This window comes from Colobus angolensis, unplaced genomic scaffold, assembly GCF_000951035.1.
Source record: "Colobus angolensis palliatus isolate OR3802 unplaced genomic scaffold, Cang.pa_1.0 Scaffold268, whole genome shotgun sequence".
Taxonomy (NCBI): Eukaryota; Metazoa; Chordata; class Mammalia; order Primates; family Cercopithecidae; genus Colobus; species Colobus angolensis.
Window position 1 is genome coordinate 5,889,352 of NW_012115910.1, and position 7,642 is coordinate 5,896,993.

The window sequence follows — 7,642 nt, forward strand, 5'->3', positions numbered from 1 at the left end:
CAGAAGGCACATATAGATGCCTACCCACTGGGAGAAATGAATCGCCAGTGGCCGGAGTTTAATCGCAGCCTCTTGCCTAAATGCATCCTTAGCGAGATAGTAGGGCTTCCACAATTTGCTTCATGAACCATCCTCTATTCCTGGAGCTGGGAAGGGATCATCTTCTTCTGACACAGAAGAAGAACTGGAACAAAGTCAGATAGTTTTGGAAGTGGAAAAGGGGAGAAATGCATGCTGGAGGAGCAAACAGTACTTACTAGATACAGTTGTTGAAAAGCCTAAACCACATAACATATATAAAAGATTACAATGGCTTCTGGTACGTATTTCCTCAGTGAACATTAGCAATTATTCACTTATTATTGTTACGTGCTCAGTACTGAGCCAGGACTTTCTACAATTTAATCATCACCGTCATTCTATGAAGCATGTAAGACTTTTTTGTTTTTCGTTTTGCAGTTGACTAGAATAAACTCAAAAAAGTTTAAGAAATTGGCTGGAAGCCATAAATGTAGTCACAAAAATCAGCATTTTAATCTCTGAGCTGTCTGAGTGTAAAACCAATGACCTGAAATGTTTCTGTTTAGTGACCCCACCCACATGAAAAAGGATTAAGCATTACTGTGGTATATAGTAAGGATACTTTTCTCCCCATAGAATGTTTATACTGAGACCTCCATGCTAGAGGAAAGGAAATTCCACAGTCATGACTCCTGGGAACCAGAGGCTAAGATAGTTTTACTTCAGGAGTGCACTTCCTCTACACATCATTTTCATGTTGAAGAATATTGCAGCAGCCATCGTCCTCATTATCTGTCTGTGTCTAATTCGCAGGGCACATGCACAAAAAAATTCTATTGTTTTCTTCCTTTTTCTAATAAAAAAGAAATAAATACCATTGCATTTAATGGTAAAATACTATGCAGTGAAACAAACTGATGAATAACAATCCGAATAATCTACACTCATTTGAAGATATTTTGGAGAGGATCTTAAAATATCTGTACTTTTCATCTTGTTAAAAATTCATGAGGTCAATCGCCTATCTGCACAGAAAAGCACTGCAATTATTTTGGAGACTGTGAAATATTATAGGTTTTAAGGTTCACTTTTCTTTTGATAAGCTGTTGTTTTACACATTCAATAAATGGTGGAAGTAGCACATCTGGAAGTGTGAGTGTTGAAGCCCTAGAGAACACAAACACTTTTATAAAACAATTTTAATTGCAAGTAATAGTCCAATGAATGGATTCAGTAATTACAGAAATTTTCATGAAATGGCAGTTCCCATAAAAGTCTTCTAACGACAACTGAATAATTTGAATTTTCAACCTGGGAAGGCAAATTTCTTAAGCTCAAGGTCTCAAATACAGCTTGACCCAGTGTCATTTTAAACTACTAATATAGTGAATTTTCTCAGGCAAAAGAATCTACATTTCTAAAGGATAAAAATAAATAATTAATAAATACGTATATATATGCGCAAGTGGATATGATTCACTTTTAATGTCCCTTCAAGTTTCATGTTTCAAATCTTTAAATTTTGCCTTAGAATTGCCCTGAAACCAATTATGTAATTCTTTATGTGTTCAGAATAAACTTTCTGTAAAGTTCAGAATAAACTTTCCTTGAATTATAAACTCAAGATGTCGATTTTCCACACTCTATGTCCATGTGTGCACGTTATTTAGCTTCCAGTCATAAAAAATGTACTGCATTTGACTTTCTGAGTTATTTTACTTAATAACTCATGGATGGCCTTCAGTTCCATCTGTGTTGCACAAGACGTGGTTTTATTTTGTAATGGCTGAGTAGTATTCCATGATATATATACATACCGCATTTTCTTTATCCAATTATCCATTGATAAGAATATAGCTTGATTCTATACCTTTGCTGTTGTGAATAAGTGCTACAATACACATGAGTGGAGGTATCTTTTTGATATAACGATTTCTTTTCCTTTGGGTAGATACCTAGTAGTGGGATTGTTGGATTGAATGGAAGCTTTATTTTTAGGTATTTGAAAAATCTTCATACTGTTTTCCATAGAGGTTATACTAATCTACATCCCAACAAACAGTGTTTAAGCATCCCCTTTTGTCTATGTCCTCACCGACATCTGCTATTTTTTAACCTTTTAATAATAGCCATTCTGACTGGTAGAAGATGGTATCTCATTGAAGTATTAATTTGCATTTCTTTAACATTAATGATGTTGAGCATTGTTTCCATATGCTTTTTGACCATTTGTATGTCTTCTTTTGAATTCGACTTTTGATTATCTACAATAATCCTTGACATTTATGTGACTTCAGAATTCAATAGGTATTTTGCTTATATTAACATATTTAATGTTTTCCACAATCCTCTGGTGAGCTCCTTTGTATACTCAGGGAAGTCAACTGTGAAGAACTTAGGATTCCAGCCAGTATTTTCTCCATTATAACTGCCAGAAAATTAATTACAAGTAAGGTCTGATACATTGCCTGGCAAACAATAGTTGTATAATAAATATGTATTAAATAAGTGTTTGGGGAAATTTTTGAAAGCTTTAATTATAATGTGGTTTGGTATTTAATTGCCTGTGTGCCCACTGAGAGCCCCAAATACCACACCACATACATAGAATTGGCAGAAGACCCTAACATGAAGAAATGGAAATTTTTAAGTAGTGAATGAGAACGTTTTTCTTCTTGTAGCAAGTATAAATAGGTATACAAATAAAGTAAAACATGCCCCATTACAGAGGCAAAAAGAGTGATGCAATAGCATGAAAGGAGGACTGAAGGATTCTGCCCGGAAAGTGAGACGCTCCTGCTCCAAAGAGAGGTACCTGAGATGCTCCTGGAAAGAGTGAGTAGAGCTTTTGAGAGCCGGAAGCAGAAAACAAAACAAAACAACAAACATTCTTTGTAGAAGAAACACAGCTCTGTGTTTACAGCTTCTTATCATCTAAGGAGTCGTGGCAGCCCTACAGACTGGGCCCACAACAACATCAAGTGCATCCTGGATTTGCGTGTCTTTTTGGAATCCATTGCTATCTCCCTCATGCCCAGCACGTTAGCCTTTTACTGGATTATTCACATGGCCCTCTAATTGATCCACACGCTTCTAATCTAGCCCACTTGTGGTTTATTTCTAAAATAACCGTTATTTTTTAAAATGTAAAACAATTAATTTTACTCACCTGTTTAAAATATATTAATGCGCCCCTGTCATAAATGTAATAAAATCCAAGTTCTTTGCCATGGACCCCAGGGCTGACTGGGCTGATCCACCTTCGCTCCATGAGCTCTTTTTCTGAACTGTTCCTTCAGCTCAATATGTTCCAATAGTATTGGAAAATAATCCTGTCCATCAACCTTTTCATGTTGGTTTCTGTTTCAAGCCCTGTGCGCTTCTTCTGTCTCTTGTGCGTAAAATGTTCCCTTACCAGAGCTTCTTGGGGCTGATTCCTCATAATTCAATAATAAAGACAATAGTTACTTACACAAAAAAGACCCTCTGAACTCCCAAGCTGAAGGGTCCTTCCTTCATTACCCCACAATCACCGCCTCCATCATTATCCCGTATTATTTTTTACTCTAATGAGGCTCATCCAAAAAATATCATTACCAACATCACTAATTGTCAGAAGAGAGAGGAAACTCTCAAAGAAAAGCTTATATTTTCAAAGACCTTGCTCTGAATGGCAAGGTAGAATGAGTGTAGCCAAGAACAGTAGGTTTACACCTTCTCAAATTCCTCTGCACCTCACATCTTTTCACATCTTTTATGTGACTCACAATCAACCCAGGGCAAAATGAAACATCGAGAGCTACTTGGGTCACAAGTAGGCATGGACCAAGACATGTCACAAAAGTAAACTCTGACCAATTCCTCAGTACTGATGTTGCTCAACTTGCCTGAAGACCTAGGCATGTCCCAAATGTGAACAAATTTTGGTTCTAGGTAAAGGATACAACAGCAATCCTAATCCCAGAATCTGGGTCCACTTAGATTTAGGGTGCACTGAAGCAAAGTATGATATTTACGGTCCCTCACATGCGGCTTAGATGCCTATGCTCTTTATGAATTATTTTCTTTCCTTACCCTCAGCCACTTTGATCCACTTATATCCTAGTTTCATTTTCCACTTTTGGCATTAAGAAAATTCACTTGAATTCATGTTCTGACTGAAGACAGCCTGTTTGGCTGAAAACTGAAACCCTTTTGAGTTCCTCCATGGGAGGCCAGATCAGGCTCCCTGGTCTAGCCAGCAACTGAGTACATTCGAAAACTTACAGACTGTTGAGGTGCTTATTGTCATCCTTTGCTTTTTTTTTTTCTTTTTCTTTGCTAGTTACATAAAACAAAATTTTCCAGTTTAAAATGTGGCCAGGCATGGTGGCTGACGCCTGTAATCCCAGCACTTTGGGAGGTTAAAGAGGGGCAGATCACCTCAGATAAGGAGTTCAAGACCAGCCTGACTAACACAGTGAAACTCCATCTCTACTAAAAATACAAAAAATTAGCTGGGCATTGTGGCAGGCGCCTGTAATCCCAGCTACTTTGGAGGCTGAGGGCAGGAGAATCACTTGAACTCAGGAGGTAGAGGTTGCAGTGAGCCGAGATTGCGCCATTGCACTCCAGCCTGAGCAACAGGAGCAAGACTCCATCTAAATAAATAAATATAAATAAATAAATAAATAAATAAATAAATAAATAAATAAATAAATAAAATGCACTAAGTTGGATAAATGCACAGAACAATGCAACTACCATCACATCCAGGATGTAGAGCAATTCCAACTCCCCAAAAGTTTCCCCCTAGTCTTTTGCAGTTACCCTCATCCTGACGTATCCTGGACACTCACACTATCTGATTAGTTGTATCATGTTTGTTTTATGTATTCTAGAATTTCATATAAATGTAATTGTGTATTATATAGTCTTTTCTGTCATGAATATTTAATAATTAGTATAATATTAAAATGAGAATTATATATCTTAACAAGTTAAAAGAAAGAGATGTCTCATCATTTTATTTTATTAGCTGAAACGTGAATATCAAACAGGGTGGCACAGGACTGAGTACACAGGCCAGTTTGAGGTGTTTGGGGGAGGAAAAATGTATAAGTACTATGAAAGGGTAGAGAAAAAGGCATTTATACAGATAAAAGAACATGATTAAAGATTTTTTAATTTACAAATTGTTTGAAAGCATGTGTGTTCTCTTCTAAAAGCTTCTTGTTTTACTCATATTGTTACCAGGTAGCATTTGCTTTTGATTGTATTATATATAATCCAAATGGAAAGCTTTTGGCAGATTTTCAAATGAAGAAACACAGTGTGAGAAAGTTTTCTGCACTTGTTTGCAGCCAATTTGGTCTGGACAGCTCCAAGGTGCACAGGTTATCCATGACTATGGAAACTGTTCTTACTGCAGCCGTGCCTCTATAATGAGATTCAGACCAATTTCACCGAGGAAAATAAGTTTTAACACATGAACTGCTTGTGCTCAGGAATTTCAAAAAGTAGAAAGCTATGGGAAACCACCCTGAAAATAAAATAATCTCAGATAGATTCCATTTATAAAGTGAAAAATGGCACTAGAGAACTTTATATTTTAAGACTGGTATTATCTACCTTTAGAAATGTATGGGAACCAATTTGAACTAAAGAATTTATTTTACTTACTTATTTTACTTACTTATTTTACTTCTTTTTGTGAAAATCATGTGCATGCTTTCTTGGCTCGTTACCTGTTTAGAAAAACTAATCTTATTCTTTGTGTTGATTAATTGGCTGACATTTTTTTCCTTCTGGTTTGGCCAACTCAAACTTCTCTTCTGGCTGGAAGGATGCCTTATTGCATGTATTTTTTTTCCTTTTAGTGGTTAGATCTATTTGATGATAGCATTAAATACTCCTAAAAACTGTGAATAGGGATACTACAGTTTAATGGAAAGACTTGGGATTGGAGATGGACGAAGGCTCAGGTTCTTTCTCTGTGAATTATAAATTTTGCATATAGAATATACAACTTTTTTTCCTGATCATGAATTATAGTCCTTCTGAATAATGATAATATAAGTAAAGAACTGTGGAAGACAGAATAATGAAGGCTCCGCCAAAGATGGCAAAATGTTAATGCCCAATCCTGGGAATATTTTATCTTACTTTATAAAATAGACTTTGCTCATATGATTAAGTTAAGAGTCTTGAAGGGGGGATAATCCTAGATTATTAGGATGAGCCAAATGTAATCATTGCCTCCAGTGTGTTCCTTATTTGGACTTGTTGCTGTTCTTCCCTTCTTTTTATTTTCCATCATATTGGTGATGAAGACCCAGAAACCCACCTTTCCATCAAAATCTTAGATAACAACTCTCCAGTTATGAACAGAGTTTTGCTGATATTAGCACAGGCCATAATTGGTTTCAACTATTAAGTATGGCTAATGTATATCTGGAAAATCTTGGGACTTCCTATTCCTGAGTCAGAATCTGTTCCTAGAATATCCATTATACGTGCTTACGAAAATATAACTTGCCTGCTACAGCTCAAACCCTAACATTTTGCACCCCAGTTATATTGAGCTGTTATTATTTCCCTGAATTTACATTTACATGTATAATTTACATTTGTCATTTACTAATTCATCACACATGTATATCTATAGATAAATTTAAATCAGAAAGGTGTATCTGCTTTCCGAAGAGCTTGTCTACGGAAGAACTTTTGGACTCAACTCCTGGGTGTGTATGAATAGTTATATATTTTCCAGCAGATAGTTTGGTTATATTACAATTTAAGCACTCAGTTATTCTTTTTGAACCCTGATACTTTCTGAAATTACTTTTTAAGGGTAAAGATCTTTCAATCTATGTTCTGTCTAAGCCAGAGGCAATCTGAGATTTACATTTTAATCATTAATTACTTTAATAAGTATCCTAGGAAGCACTTTCCAATTGCTCTATTATTTTTCAAAGCCTCTTTAAGCTTCTTATATATCTGATCCAATTATACTTCTGAAGTACTTGTCATTTATCTCATTATCTGAGAATTTCTGCTCTCTGATTTTTTACTTAGAGAGGGATAGATTTGCATTTATATTCATATCTACAGCATATATACATATCCAATGCCGTGTAAAAATTTTTATCTGCATCGGTCCCTCAACTAGAGTTGCATCTAACTCTACATTCATTTATTATCATCAATGTCTTCAATCTCACTCCTTCTACTAACTCTTTTCTCTTTGAACATGTGTATGGCAAATACACAATAAAAGAGCTTTATAAGGACTCCATATTCTTTACCAATTGACCTCTGTCTCATTTCCTTTATAACTTAGATAACTGAATAATCAGTTTGTCATCTTCTGTCTACCACTTTATCATCCGCTCGCCCTATATTACTACTAACGCCCTGAAAACTTGCTTTTTTTTTTGTTTCTTCTTAATTTTGTCATTGACCCACAGGTCATTCAGGAGCATTTTGTTGAATTTCCATGTATTTGTACAGTTTCCAAAATTCCTCTTGTTATTAATTTTGAATTTTATTCCCATTGTGGTGAGATAAGATGCTTGACATTATTTTAATTTTTTGAATCTTTTAAGACTTGCTTTGGGATGTAACTTATAGCCTACCCTAT